Raw genomic sequence first — 16,240 nt, forward strand, 5'->3', positions numbered from 1 at the left:
GATGTCCGCCATGGGTAATGGTCGAGATATGATGAAAATATACGGCGACTTACAGAATGTTTCAAGACCGGAGCCAAGGAGGTAATCTGGTCACTAATGTCCAGGCCCTTTTGAGATTATGGGGGGAACACTTCTCCAACTTGATGAGTTGCAGTGAAAGTGCTACAACAGGAGATGGCGAACCCGATTCTCTAATCAATGGCAATGGTAACTGCTGTTCCAATGCTATACGAATACGGCAGCGAAGAACTGATGCCTGCATCATCTTCTTTGCAGAATATGGTCGGCCGACGATTGGAACCCAAGTGTGATCTATCCAAACTACAAAGAAGGAAACCCCATAATCTGCGACAATTACCGTCATCACTGCAAAGCTTACAGGGCTATGTAAACTGGATTTTTGCATTATCCTGATGCTGGAGAAAATAATAAGAACCGCAGAACTAAATATACAGTGTACAGATTTTTACAAAAACTACAATTCGCAAAAATAATACGAGCTGCAGAGCTGAATAGAGAATGTATAATATGTATTCTATACGAGTGAAGAGCTGTACGCCGAAGATATTGATATCATTGGAAGCAACAATCGCGCCGTTAGTTCTGTTTTTTTTGGGCTGAATAAGGAAGCGAAGCGAATATGTTTGGTGGTGAATGAACACATCGTTTTGTCCTATCATCAAACAAATAGTCAGCGCATTCCCGTCTTAGCTTCCACGTCACTGTTGACAGTCATAACATTGAAATCGTAGATAGTCCCGTTTACATGGGAACCAGCATCAACAACACCAACAATGGTCAGCCTAGAAATCCTACTACGAAGTGACTAGGTAATTGAAAAGTAAAGTCCTCTCTCGACGAACAAAAACCAAACTCTACAACTTTCTCATTATTCCCGTCATGCTTTATGATGCAGAAGCGTGGACGATGTCAACATCCGATGAGACGGCACTAGGAGTTTTCGAGAGAAAGGTTTTGTGGAAGATTTATGGTCCCTTAAACAACGGCGAATACCGCAGACGATGGAACGATGAGCTGTATGTGTTATTCGACGACAAAGACATAGTCCAGCGAATAAAAAGACAGCGGCTACGCTGGCTAGGTCATGTTGTTCGAATGGATGAAAGTGCTCCAGCTCTGAAAGTATTCGATGCAGTACCCGCTGGGGGAAGCCGAGGAAAAGGGAGACCTCCACTCCGATGGAAGGACCAGGTGGAGAGGGACCTGGCTTCGCTTGGTATAACCAATTGGCGCCAAACTGCCAGAAGGAGGGATACGTGGCGCGCTGTTGTGGACTCGGCTATAGCCGCGTAAGCGGTGTCTACGCCAGTCAAGAAGAAGAAGCCATAAATAAAGTTATAAAAAATTTGGAGTAAAGGATCGCACTATAAATGGGCATATTTGGATGTAATTTTTTTGGGGAAGTGGGCGTGGTCCCGCCCCTAAATCGGTTATTTATATATATCTCGCAAAACAATGGAGCTATATAAACCAAACTTTCTGCAGTCGGTTCTCTTACGTACCCCACCACACACCACGAAAATAGTTGAAATCGGCCCACGCCCACCTCCCATACAAAGGTTAGGTTGAAAATTACTAAAAGTGGGTTAACTTACTAACGAAAAACGTCAAATACACTAAATTTTACAGAAGAAATAGAAGAACAAAGCTGCACTCAGATCTTTTTACAAAAAGAAAAATGGGCGTGGCATCGCTCATTTATGGGTCAAAAACCATATCTCAGGAACTACTCGACAGATTTCAATTCGGTATATAATATTTTCTTGACACCCTGATAACACGGATAAAAAAAGGGCGAAATCGTTTCACAACCACGACTACTTTCATTATAACTCAGTTTTGAATTCCATCTGATTCCTTCACTTTATAATGTATACATAAGGAACCAATGAATATAGCGGAATAAAACTTTACACAAACAGTGCATATCATCTCTGGTTTGACTTGTGAAAAAATTGTCGAAAACGTACTATAACTTTTGGAGGCCCCAGATATCGAACATGTTGAACTCAGCGCCTAAGAGTAAATTTTAACCGAAAATATGGGTAAATTTAATTTTATGTAATTCATAAGAAATTGTTTTCTTCTAATAGTGTGTCTCTGTTCTAAAAATTATTAAAATCGGGTCGTAACATATCCTAGATCCACCAGAGCGTGTCACTCGTTTCTCCTTTTTGCTTTTTGGCGTCAACTGGAAGCACCATGTGAAGCCATGTCATTTTCCACTTGATCCTTCCATCGGAGTGGAGGTCGTCCTCTTCCTAGGGATGCAAACATCGTGAAATGAAACATCGATGGTTAGATGTATTGATGTTTCTTCAAAACCCATCGAAATCAAAAACATCGGCCATTAAAACATCGATGTGTTTTTTAACTTTTTTTAAATTTAGTGTGAAAAGCTAAGGGATACAGAAGCAGAAGCATAAAAAAATGAAATGTAGTACGTCTTAAGTTGATACATTTTATTTCACTAGGCGTTATATGTCTGTTAAAGTTTTTTCTTAATAAATAACAGAATTTCAAAACAACGACATGGGAAGTTTTTTCACTGTCATTTCTTTTCGATTTTACTTCTGCGTGATAGTTGCCCTGGGTTTAGAAAACGGTCGTTTACTCGGCAATGAAGTGGCCACAATGTGTAAATATTAATAAGCCTATTTATACAACTCCGGAAACACAGTATTCATGTCAACCCAAACTCTATTGGCTTCTGATTGGTAGGGGTAACAGCCGAGATACACTTTCTCTTCAACCTTCCGTCCCTGTAATTGTAGATAAATTTGACAGCTTACATTTCACCTTTTGGTGGACCAAATGTTTATTCTGGTTCCAAATATCAAACGAGTATTCTGTTTCACACTCATCCGAAGATTCTGTTGTATCAGCGCGATTCATCTGATGTTGTCTTCTGCGCCATCCATCAGGACGGGAATAATGAGCGACTTATAGAGTTTGATTTTGGTTCGTCGATAGAGGACTTTACTTTTAAATTACCTACTCAGTCCAAAGTAGCACCTGTTGACAAGAGTGATTCTGTGTTGGATTTCGATGCTGACATTGTTGGTGTTGTTAATGCTGGTTCCCAGATAAACGAAATTATCAACAACTTCAAAGTTATGATTGTCAACAGTGCCTGGGAACCAATACGCGACTGCACTGACTGTTTGTTTGATGACAGGAGTTATTTCGTCTCGTCCTTAAGACAAATTCAGACATGACGGCATAGAGGCAGCTCATTTTCGTGCTGGCGAAGGCAGCTTTAAAATCTAAAAAGGTGGTGAATGTCGATTCTTCTCTCTCGGGTCTTCTCCAAAATTTGGCGCATGGTGAATATCTGGTCTGTTGTTAATTTTCCAGTTCTAAAGCCACACGTTGATGGTGGGCTTTAGTGTTTCACGCAATACGCTCATCAGGACCTTGTATGCAATGTTGAGGAAGCTTATCCCACGGTAATTGGCGCCAATTGTTGGGTCTCCCTTTTTATGGATTGGGCAGAGCACTTTGAGATTCCAATCGTCAGGCATGCTTTCTTCCGACCATATTCTACAAAGATGCACCTTATCAGTTCTTCGCCGCCATATTTAAATAGATCGGCCGGTAATCCATCGGCCCCCGCCGCTTTGTTGTTCTTCAAGCGGGTAATTGCTGTTCGAATTTCTTCATGGTCGGGTAATGGAACATCTATTCCATCGTCATCGATTGGGGAATAGGGTTCGCCATCTCCTGGCGTTGTACTTTCACTGCCATTCAGCAGCTCGGAGAAGTGTTCCCTCCATAACCCCAGTATGCTCTGGACATCCGTTACCAGATTACCTCCTCGGTCCCTACATGATAATGCTCCGGTCTTGAAACCTTCTGTAAATCGCCTCATCTTTTCATAAAATTGTCTATCCCATGTCTTCCAGCTTTTCAAGTTTTTCATACTCACGCATTTCGGCCTCTTTCTTTTAGCGTTTGCATATGCGTGGAGGATGGAGTCATATGTAGAAGTTCACGTATGTGAGGAAAGTTTCTGACTGTCATTCACTTGGGAGTGGCCAGGAACGATTCTTTTACAAGTGGCCCAAGCAGCTCACGACTTCCGGTCTTAGACCAAGTATCCTCTGGGTAGCTAACAGACATCCGTTTGGAGACGAGCTTAACCCATTAAACGCGAAAGCTAAATAGCAAAGATAGAGGAACCAAACTTTGTGTGGAACTACAAGGGTTGATATGTACACAAAATTACAAACAAAAGTTTCGACCCCTATCCGGGGGGGTCTGCACGACCCGTGACATATGTGTAACGCTCGCGGGTTTCTGTTATGTAATACAATGTTTGATACTAACATGTAAATAAACATTTCCATTGGATTTAATTCATCAATTTTATTATTTTAATTATAAAGTTTACAAAAAGAAAACGAAACAAGTACAAACGTTTGAAAATTCATCAATTTTTGGTTGAGAAAGAAAACTCAAACTGGTCTAAAGTGAAAGTTGTAGAAACAATCCACACACAAACCTCCGTCACACTTTACACATTTGGTGTTTATTGATCGCTCGCAGTTGTTTCTAGCACAGCGTCTCCTGGTAGGATTTCTAACTATGAAATGGCCAATTAGGTCATATCTAGCATCAAGCTCAATCTGCGAATCCGGACGTCTAAATCCCCTTGGTCCTCGGACTTGTCCATAAGTACGACAAAAGTGATTAGCAATGGTTCTTCTAAACTGTAGCTGGGTTAGCCCGTGTCCGCCTTTTCTATGTAAGAGCCAAGCATTTTGAATGGAGACATCAACCAACCAGGTAAAAATTGAGAACCACCACTTCTTCCCTCTAGCTCCAATCCTGTAAGCGTTAACGTTTTGGTCCATACGGTCTGTTCCGCCCATATTCTTATTATACATTACGATAGCATTGGGGACTTGAACCTGAATTCGAGCATGTTCTGCCCTAGAGAATCTTCCAGCTGTCCCTACCGGTTCCTTCCCAAATAAAGTTGATGCAACGGAAACTACTGCATTGTCTACCCATTTCGTGGCTGTAATATCGCATTCAGAAATCCGGGAACTAACCATATAACCACGTTCCCTTTTTTTCAACTTATTCTTCAGTGGCAAAGGGCAAGAGATTTGTATTGAATTTTGCCAAATTGTTCCAGTTCCCTCATATCCCATTTTTTTTAATCCAACCAAAACAGGTATTGAAGTGAAGAGATTATCGAAAAAAAAAATTGAAATGGAAGTGGCATCCACGTTTCATTGAATTCATCGATCATTGAAAACAACGGAGCAGCGTTCTTTCCATAGTTTGCAGCGTACTCTTCGTTCGTCCTAGGGTTTTTTGCCTGATACATCTCGAAGTTTAGAGGATAACCGGAAGGCGTATTTAGACACCACATTTTATAACCAAATCTCAACGGTTTGCCTCTAATAAATTGTTTACAACCGTGTCCATATCAAAGTCGGTATTTTTTCTTGTAACAATTTCACAATCCTCGTCAAGCTGTGTATGTGACGAGTTTTCCAAAGTACCGCCGTCTTCATCTGCCGAATCATCACCTGAAAGAACACCCGCGTCAGGAGCCTCTATATATATAGCTTCCACCTCTTCTTCTTCATTATTTGTCAATTCGTCCAAAACTGCGCAAACTTCTTCAACAGTTAGTTTTGCCCTAATAACGGAAGAACACGCACATAAATATGTATATTATATATAGTTATACAATTCATAAGGTGAACCCGCGAACGTGACATATATGTCACAGCTACACAAGAAGAAAAAAAAGCTACAAATACAGTCAACAAATCAAGCACAAAATTTCAAACACTATCAAAATATACAAAACACTATTTTCACATATATCGGTGACACTTTATTAAATATCATACTTACCGACAACGTGTTCCCATTTCGATAGTTTTTTTAGGTGTATGAAATCGGCTTCGTGTTCACTGCGCTACTAATTTTGCTACACTAGGCGTGGTTGTGAAGCGATTTGGCCTATTTTCACAACATATCATTGGGATGTAAGGAAACTATTACAAACAAAGTTTCATTGAAATCTGTCGAGCAGTTCCTGAGATATGGTTTTTGACCCATAAGTGGGCGACGCCACGCCCATTTTCCATTTTGTAAAAAAATCTGAGTGCAGCTTTTATCTTCCATTTCTTATGTGAAATTTAGTGTTTCTGACGTTTTTCTTTAATGAGTTAACCCACTTTTAGTAATTTTCAACCTAACCTTTGTATGAGAGGTGGGCGTGGTTATTATCCGATTTCTTTCATTTTTGGACTGTATAAGGAAATGGCTAAAAGAAACGACTGCAGAAAGTTTGGCTTATATAGCTTTATTGGTTTGCGAGTTATATACAAAAAACCTATTTGGGGGCGGGGTCACGCCCACTTTTCCAAAAAAATTACATCCAAATGTGCCCCTCCCTAATGGGATCCTATGTTCCAAATTTCATTTTCATAACTTTATTTATGGCTTAGTTATGGCACTGTATAGGTTTTCGGTTTCCTCCATTTTGTGGGCGTGGCAGTGGACCGATTTTGCCCATTTTCGAAAGCAACCTCCTCAGGGTGCTAAGGAACATGTGTTCCAAGTTTCATTAAGATAGCTTAATTTTTACTCAAGTTATCGCTTGCACGGACAGACGGACAGACGGACAGACATCCGGATTTCAAATCTACTCGTCATCCTGATAATTTATGTATATATAACCCCATATCTAACTCTTATATTTCTTGGTGACACAAACAACCGTTATGTGAACAAAACTATGATACTCTGTGCAACAGGTTGCGAGAGTATAAAAATCGTGAAGAGATATTGACGGACGATGTTATCCAATAATATAATATTGATGGAATTCATGGAAACAAATTTTTTAAGAAGTCTGGAAATAGGTAAGTAAATACTATTTAATTTTTTTTTAGGTTATGTTATGTTTGTGATAGCACTATAGTTTTCAGAATGATATGTGATTTTTATACTCTCGCAACAAATGTTGCTAAAGAGAGTATTATAGTTTTGTTCACATAACGGTTGTTTGTAACACCCAAAACTAAACGAGTTAGATATAGGGTTATATATACCAAAGTGATCAGGGTGAAGAGTGGAGTTCAAATCCGAATGTCTGTCTGTCCGTCCGTCCGTCTGTGCAAGCTGTAACTTGAGTAAAAATTAAGATATCTTGATGAAACTTGACACACTTATTTCTTGGCACCAGAGGAAGGTTGCTTTCGAAAATGAGCAAAATCGGACCACTGCCACGCCCACAAAATGGCGAAAACCGAAAACACATAAAGTGCCATAACTAAGCCATAAATAAAGCTATGGAAATAAAATTTTGTATGAAGGATCGTACTATGAAGGGGCATATTTGGATGTAATTTTTTTAGGGAAGTGGGCGTGGCCCCGCCCCCTACTAAGTTTTTTGTACATATCTCGCAAACCAATAGAGCTATATAAACCAAACTTTCTGCAGTCGTTTTTTTAGCCACTTCCTAATACAGTTCAAAAATGAATGAAATCGGATCATAACCACGCCCACCTCCCATACAAAAGTTAGGTTGAAAATTACTAAAAGTGGGTTAACTCATTAAAGAAAAACGTCAGAAACACTAAATTTCACATAAGAAATGGAAGATAAAAGCTGCACTCAGATTTTTTTACAAAATGGAAAATGGGCGTGGCGTCGCCCACTTATGGGTCAAAAACCATATCTGAGGAACTACTCGACAGATTTCAATGAAACTTGGTTTGTAATAGTTTCCTTACATCCCAATGATATGTTGTGAAAATAGGCCAAATCGCTTCACAACCACGTCTACTTCCTATATACCAGAACTTTGAAGACAATCTGAATCGTTTACTTTACAATATATAAAGTAAGTACTAGTGAAGATATCGGTGCAGAACTTTGCACAAATACTATGTTAATAGTGTGGAAGCCCCATTCTAAAAATCGCCGAAATCGAACCATAGGTTTTCAAGGCCCCATATATCGAACATGAGGACCTCGGTGCTTCTAACCTAATATTAGGGTTTCCAACTTTCAATGGACTTTATACAATATATATGACGAATATTTGGGTCAAATTGTGTATTATATAATATAAATAAAGTTAAATAAATAAATTGCGAGAGTATAAAATGTTCGGTTACACGTGAACTTAGCCCTTCCTTACTTGTTTTGTTTACAATATTACAACACCGTGCTTTGAAGAAAAAAACAAGTTGGTCGTTTTTTGCATTGCAAAAACAGTGTTCCTGAACAGTAAGATTCATGAAAAATTTTCAACAACAAATTGCATAACTTAGATATTAACGGTATATTTAATGAAAACACTTTGTTGTGGTTGATATCATTCATTAATTTAAAAAGTTTTGTTCAATAATCATACAGTGAGATACTTTCTTGTTCTTGAGTAAACTTTCTTGTAAATTGTACATCGACAAATAGAACCATATATACATTTACTCATAATCATTAATTATGCATTTTCTCAGATGTATGTTAAAAATATTCAATTTCTTGGGCTTAGTTATAGCACTTCATAATTTTTCGGTAAACGATGTTGTGTGAGAGTGGCTGCAACAGCAACCCTAATGCAATAATGCCTATATATTTCAATGAAGAAGAAGAAACACTATAAGGAGAATGAAGTCTTAGGGTGAACCCACACCGGAATAGTCAAAAACGTTTTTGACTAAAAAAACACAAAAACATGTTGTGCTCTAATCCACATCAAGCGCACCACAATGCGGCTTGACAACCAATTTTGTATTTTTGTCTCGCTTGGTGTGCATTGCAATAAAACAAAACGTAAATATCACAAAATTCAAATGTAAAACATTCAATTTTTAAGCTAAATACAAACTACCAAGAAAGCATAACTCCTGCGGAAAGATTGATTATAACACTATGTTTTTAATTTGTGATTGGCGTTGTTTTTAATTTATTTATTTAAATTATGATTATTTTTATAATTATGTACGGCGCTTCCTGCCTCAATTAAAGGGTTAGGTGGATTTCAAAATTTAAAAAAAATAGTTTGTCTTATTAAATAGCAACTTGTTTAGAATATTATCCAAAAATATCAAAGCAATCCGAATAATATTAAATGAGATATACCCTTAGGAAGTTTCGCCCATCAGGCCACATCAGTACACTGAGAAAAAAAGTGCGCTTTAAAATTAAATTGTCTCAGTCTATAGGTTCTTTATGGGGAACACAAAAAAAAGTATTTTGTAAAAGTGCTAATTTTAAGTTTTTTAATTGTTTATATATATATATATTTGGCGTAGGAACCGCTTTAAGCGATTATAGCCGAATCCACCAGAGCGCGCCACTCATTCCTCCTTTTTGCTTTTTGGCGCCAACTGGAAACACCAAGTGAAGCCGGGTCACTTTGCACTTGGTCTTTCCACCGGAGTGGAGGTCGTCCTCTTCCGCGGCTTCCTCCAGCGGGTACTGCATCGAATACTTTCAGAGCTGGAGTGTTTTCTTTCATCCGTACAACATGACCTAGCCAGCGTAGCCGCTGTCTTTTTATTCGCTGAACTATGTCAATGTCGCCGTATAAATCGTACAGCTCATCGTTCCATCGCCTGCGGTATTCGCCGTTGCCAATGTTTAGAGGACCATAAATCTTGCGCAAAACCTTTCTCTCGAAACCCCCAAGAGTCGTCTCATCGGATGTTGTCATCGTCCACGCTTCAGCGCCATACATCAGGACGGGAATAATGAGCGACTTATAGAGTTTGATTTTCGTTCGTCGAGAGAGGACTTTACTTTTCAATTGCCTACTCAATCCAAAGTAGCACCTGTTGGCAAGAGTGATTCTGCGTTGGATTTCAAGGCTGACATTGTTGGTGTTGTTAATGCTGGTTCCCAGATAAACGAAATTATCTACAACTTCAAAGTTATGACTGTCAACAGTGACGTGGGAGCCAAGACGCGAGTGCGCTGACTGTTTGTTTGATGACAGGAGATATTTCGTCTTGTCCTCATTCACCACCAGACCCATACGCTTCGCTTCTTTATCTAGTCTGGAAAACGCAGAACAAACGGCGCGGGTGTTGTTTCCAATGATATCAATATCATCGGCATACGCCAGGAGCTGTACACTCTTGTAGAAGATTGTACCCTCTCTATTTAGTTCTGCAGCTCGTATTATTTTTTCCAGCAATAGATTGAAGAAGTCGCACGATAGTGAGTCACCCTGTCTGAAGCCTCGTTTGGTATCGAACTGCTCGGAGAGGTCCTTCCCGATCCTGACGGAGCTTTTGGTGTTGCTCAACGTCAGCTTACATAGCCGTATTAGTTTTGCAGGGATACCAAATTCAGACATCGCGGCATAAAGGCAGCTCCTTTTCGTGCTATCGAAGGCAGCTTTAAAATCGATAAAAAGATGGTGAGTATCGATTCTTCTCTCTCGGGTCTTTTCCAAGATTTGGCGCATGGTGAATATCTGGTCCATTGTGGATTTTCCAGGTCTAAAGCCACACTGATAAGGTCCAATCAGTTCGTTGACGGTGGGCTTTAGTCTTTCACACAATACGCTCGACAAAACCTTATATGCGATATTGAGGAGACTTATACCACGGTAGTTGGTGCAGATTGTGGGGTCTCCCTTCTTATGGATTGGGCAGAGCACACTAAGATTCCAATCGTCAGGCATGCTTTCCTCCGACCATATTCTACAAAGAAGCTGATGCATGCACCTTATCAGTTTTTAATTGTTTACTTTTAATTTAAAAGTAAAAATTTTTATTTCAAATAAAGTAAGTAAAAATTCTTCGGCAATATTAACACTTATGCATTATTATTAATGTTCCTTAGATGCTGGAATAACTTTTCAAAGTTTAAAATATTTGTCAAAAGAAGACATTGCGGAAGCAGTAAAAAATATTGGTCTTCGAGCAGAGTTTAGAGAAAAGTTGTTTTTCTGGCGCAAGTGAAAGGTAAATATAATATTAATTTTGAAGCTTATTTGCGACGTTAAGCACGTACATAGATACAATTACCATTTGAATATTACTACGTTTATAATTCAGCAAACTTATTTTTTCAGTTTGGAATAGAAGACGAAACGTTGAGCCAGACTTCAAAAGTTGTTGGTTGGCTAGAAAAAAACCGTCACAAAGATTCACCTTGTTCTTCAAATAATTCAATAAGAAACGCATTTGGATCACAGGTAAGAATATACAGTAAAAGGTTTTGTATTAAATTTTATGATAAATTTCTTTGCAGCCCCTTTCAACATTTTTAAACGATAACTCAGCCGGAAAACAACTTATTCAATATTATGAGGAATGGGCATGTTTTACGAATAAGCAACGCGATGCCCTCATTAAAATAATTTTAGAAGATGTCATGTTAACAAAGACAAAGCTTAGACCAGAACACTTTGCTGTTTTGTGGAAGAAATAATTGGTTTATTTCCCAATTAAAAAGAGTCCCAGGTATTATTAAAAACGATATATCTTTTTCGAGTGAAGTACGTGATCTATTAGTAGACGAAAATGTTGAAGTTGACGAAACGCTGTCGTTATGTTTAAAACCTTCGCTTCAAAAAGATATCAATAATTGGGATGAGGTTATTGACAAATGGCAAAAAAACATTTACATTTCGGAAAAAGGATTTGGCAAAGCTTTCGAATTCTGATTTTTGCAAGAGTGGCCAATTTTAAAAGCCTCCAGAGCACCATTTCTGGTATTTAAAAAGAACTTTAACACAAAATTCAAGGATATAAAAGTTTTTATATATTTTTAGATTAATCTAGATTTCAATTTGATTTATCCAGCAAAAGATAATCGTTTAAAAACAAAGTGGGATAATTTTAAAACCAAGATAGTGAACTACTACTATGCCAACATACGGAATCAGCAATCAATAGATCTTTTGAACCAAGCAAAAACGAGGAAAAAAATTGGTAAGTTGTTGTTAAATTAATAAAATAACACTAAATAATTTTTTTTTTAGATTTTCAAGACTACATTTTTACAATTCTTCTCAATTCAGTTTTGCTGCCTTCAGCAAGATTTAGTGTAGATGGAAATACAAAAAAGAAAGCCACCATTAAAGATGCTAATGAAAGCTTCGTATTGCAGTTAACAACAATTAGCGATTACTCAATACGAATAAAAGAAATTATCGGTAAATATTTTTATAATAAATTGACTGTACAGCCGTTTATAATTGTGGTAGGAGACTCTGAGGACAATCTAAAAACCTTTTACATTTACTTTGTACAAACTAAATTCTTTTATTGAAAGTTTGGATATATGCTTTAAAATCTTTCACGTGTTTAATCTTAAATATACTAAGATCTGCGAAATGCCATGGATATTTATCCAAAAGTATTTTTATGAATTAGATTCAAAATTTGATTTAAAAAGTTCAAATCTTACTTCATTGTTAACACATATGAATGAAAAAAATTAAATTTTTCGATTGTAATAATGTATAAATGTTTCAGATGTTTTCTAATTTCGATCTTGATAAGTTAACAAATTTAATTAAAGCACATCATCAATTATATATTCTACTTTACGGTAATTTGAAACCTAAGCATCATTTTTTGGTGCACTACCCACAAGCAATTGAGAAATGTGGTCCTCTCAAGTTTGTCTGGGCAATGCGTTTCGAGGCAAAACATAAAGATGCAAAAATATATTTTAACAATATAACATCTCGAGTAAATCCTGCTTATACAGCGGCTATGAAAAGTTCTTTTTGTTTTTCAAATTTTTCACATAAGTATAAAGATGGGTTTCCGCATGCTTTTAACACTGAAACATTTATTACAAAGGACTTAACAAAAGAATAATATTTTCCTAAAATATTGAACTTTGAAAATATTAACTATCAATCTGTTTATGTTTCGACTATAATACATTATAAAGGAATCGAGTATAAACAAAATAATTTTTTAGCATTACTGAATGAGATAAATTGTTGTATCTATAAAATCAAACTTTTTATTTACGAAAGTGAAATTATTTACGTTCTATGTTATCATATTGAAATTATTAAATTTGATGCACATTTTCAATCTTACGAGACTGGTATAAAACAAAATTGCCTTAAACTGATTAACATATCACATTTCACAAGCCTGCCTATGAATTTACATCAAATTAACAATGGAAAGACATATGCAAGATTAAAAAAGATATAATAATATAATGGTTTATTTTTTAATTTTGAATTAAATTATTTTATTTAATGAATTATAAATGAGTTATAAATGAGTTATTTCATAGATATAAAATAAATTTAAATTTAAATATGTTTGAATAAAAAAAAATGTGAATTAAAAACAATTTAAATAGTGTGTTTTCTTTAAAGTTTATAGTGAAAGCTTTTAAATTGCATTTGAAAGTGTTCACTCTCAAAATAAAAGCTAAAGCTTTTAATTTGAGGTTGAATGTGTTAACTTTTAATTTAAATACAAACATTTTTAAATTGGGTTAAAAGTGTGAACTTTAAAATCAAAAGTGTTTATATTGTATTCGAGAATGCGCATATTAAAATGTAAAGTTTTCACTTTAATATTCAAAGTGCTAACATTAATAATTTACATTTTAAAGTGTTAACTTTAAGATTAAATATTTTTCAATACGGCTGGTTTTCATACATAAAAATTTTTAATTTTAAAGTTCCTTGTGCTGGATTTAAAGTGACTTTAAAGTGTTTCTTTTCTGAGTGTATGAATGTAAAAATTTAAACGCGTTTAAACTTAGCCTTTCCTTACTTGTTTTTTGGATCTCAAAATTTGAAAAAAAAAATAGTTTGTCTTATTAAATAGCAATATGTTTAGAATATTATCTAAAAATATTAAAGCAATCCAAATAATATTCTAAGAGATATACAGGTCATGGTATGAATGTAAAAATTTAAACGCGTTTTCCAAAACTCAATTTTTTAGGTCGGTGAACACGACATCTCGAAAAGTTAAGCGATTTTGTTCAAATTTTGCACACATTTTTGACCCAATATATGGCGAAATTTTCCCCTAAAAAGTGTGCTCAAAAATTAAAAATTCAATCATTTCATTTTTCCTTCGTTCTTTAACTAGATTTATTCATTTACTATCGAAATATTTTTAGTTTATTGTTTTTTGATGAACCAATCGTGAGTTATGATGTCCACGGCAAGACCTCTTTTGTCATGTGAAATGAGGTGCAAACGGCTGAGTTTTTGAAATTTGCAAATAAAAATCTTACAGAATATTCATTGATTAAAAATAATATTAAATATTTGAGTAATGAACTGAGGATGCATCCGAAAATATTTATAAATTTCACAAGGATGCAGGAGTCAACTTTCGAATATTTACTGTATTTAATAAAACATTTAATTTTTAAGTAAAATACAAATTACCGCAAAGCATAACTCCTGCAGAAAGATTAATTATAACACTATTTAATTAATTAATTAATCTAAAATTTATTTAAATTATGCTTTTTTATAATTATATGTATATAAAGCCCCATTCATGTATCAATTAAAAATACAATTTTTTCGCTTCAATATCTATTTTAAATTACAATAGTTTTCCGAAATAACGAATATTTGTTTTAACGAAAACCGTTTATAACGAACAAGCAAATTTGTTACATTGAGTACCTTAAATAACGAACATCGATGATTTGTAAGTACTCGGTTTAACGAACAACATGAAGAAGACAGATGAAGAAAGAGAAAAAAATCAAAAATTCCAAAAAAAAATTTGCAAATTGAAAAAATGTTGAATTTTATAAAAAAGCTTAAAATTATTGATCAGTACCAAATAGAAGTATAAGTATTTAAGTAAGAATTATTTTGTTATGGTTTTTCATTTTTTAATAAATAATTAATAAAACAATATATTAAACTGCAATTTACGGATATTTAACTCATTTTTATTGAAAAACATACCTCTAAGTGAGTACTCGAATTAACGAAAAATTCGATGTAACGAACAGGCTTGACAATTAATGTGTTCGTTTTTTCGGAAAACTACTGTATATAATGGGGCCCTGCCTCAATTAAAAACACAAATGTTTCCGCGTCAATATCCGTTCTAACTAATAATTTAGCCCTAGAAAATACTTTTTGAAATACAATTCATAGAACAATAAAAATGAGCCCCATAGATTTTATAATAAAGAATTGTGATAAAAAGTCTATTGAAAAGTTAAAAAATTATACGAAAAATAGAACAATGAATGGATTGGGAAATTGAACAGAAATAGATTTCATACTACTGGTAATAATGTTGTCATGACATAATCATGCCATTAGCTGTGTTATAGTTGAGTGAAATTCCAACTGGTCTGAATATAAAAGAGTATTGGTATAAATAATTGGCAAAATGGAAATAATCATTTCCAATTAAGATAGAACAGTAATAAACATTGAAAACGGTAACATGTGGAAGGTTAAATGTATCAAATAACAGCAATCTTCTTTCTCAGGGCTTTGCGCAACCAAATATACAAAATAAAAGAAATAAACACGGTTTTGTATTTAATAATTTATTTATGCACTAATTGTAGAAATAAAAGTAGGTATTTTTTGCAGCCCTGCACAAAAAAATTTAGTTTAAACCAAACCCTACCCTAAATGATTCGATTAATTCGAGAACAAGCAAATCTTAGTTTAGTTACAATAAAATTGAGACAAAAATAAACTATAAGTCCCCGTGACAAAACATTATTTATATATATATAAATCAATCAATATACAATCTATATACATAAATCGTATTTCATTTGGATCATGGGTTTAGAAAATATTTTACTATTTTAGTTACCTTTTGTAAACCTTGACAAATAAGACTTGCGTTATATGATTTATTTCTGCTTCAATCCTCTCTTCATTGTTCGTTTTCATCTTCATTATTGTTTTCATCATCATGTAAAACAGAATCTACCAAAAATATGATGATACATTTTTAAAACAGATACCCATGCCATGCAAAGCATTTATGCATTACTTCCATTCTTTGCCAAAATATTCAATGCATTTATATGACGTTTATGAATGTCCCAATGCACTACCTTAAAAAGTTAAAGTTTTTTGTGATACTCAATTATTTTTTGGATGTATAATTTATTATTGGGTGCGTTAGATTTTTTTTTTACTTTGGCAGAAACTTCCATGTTTATTACTTCAAATAAAATTATATTGGAATAACAATAAAATTTAAATCATAATTAACGTATTTTAATAATAAT

General features: G+C 35.0%; 1 long non-coding RNA gene across 1 annotated transcript; it reads left to right on the top strand.

Annotated features, from left to right (window-relative positions):
- Positions 1-10,852: 10,852 nt before the first annotated feature.
- On the top strand, positions 10,853-12,825 carry LOC128920251 (uncharacterized). The gene is made up of 5 exons (XR_008470359.1): positions 10,853-10,977; positions 11,088-11,210; positions 11,267-11,729; positions 11,790-11,949; positions 12,000-12,825. It is a non-coding gene; the product is annotated as an uncharacterized LOC128920251 (long non-coding RNA).
- Positions 12,826-16,240: the final 3,415 nt, after the last annotated feature.

The sequence above is a fragment of the Zeugodacus cucurbitae genome, chromosome 3 (assembly GCF_028554725.1).
Source record: "Zeugodacus cucurbitae isolate PBARC_wt_2022May chromosome 3, idZeuCucr1.2, whole genome shotgun sequence".
Classification (NCBI taxonomy): domain Eukaryota; kingdom Metazoa; phylum Arthropoda; class Insecta; order Diptera; family Tephritidae; genus Zeugodacus; species Zeugodacus cucurbitae.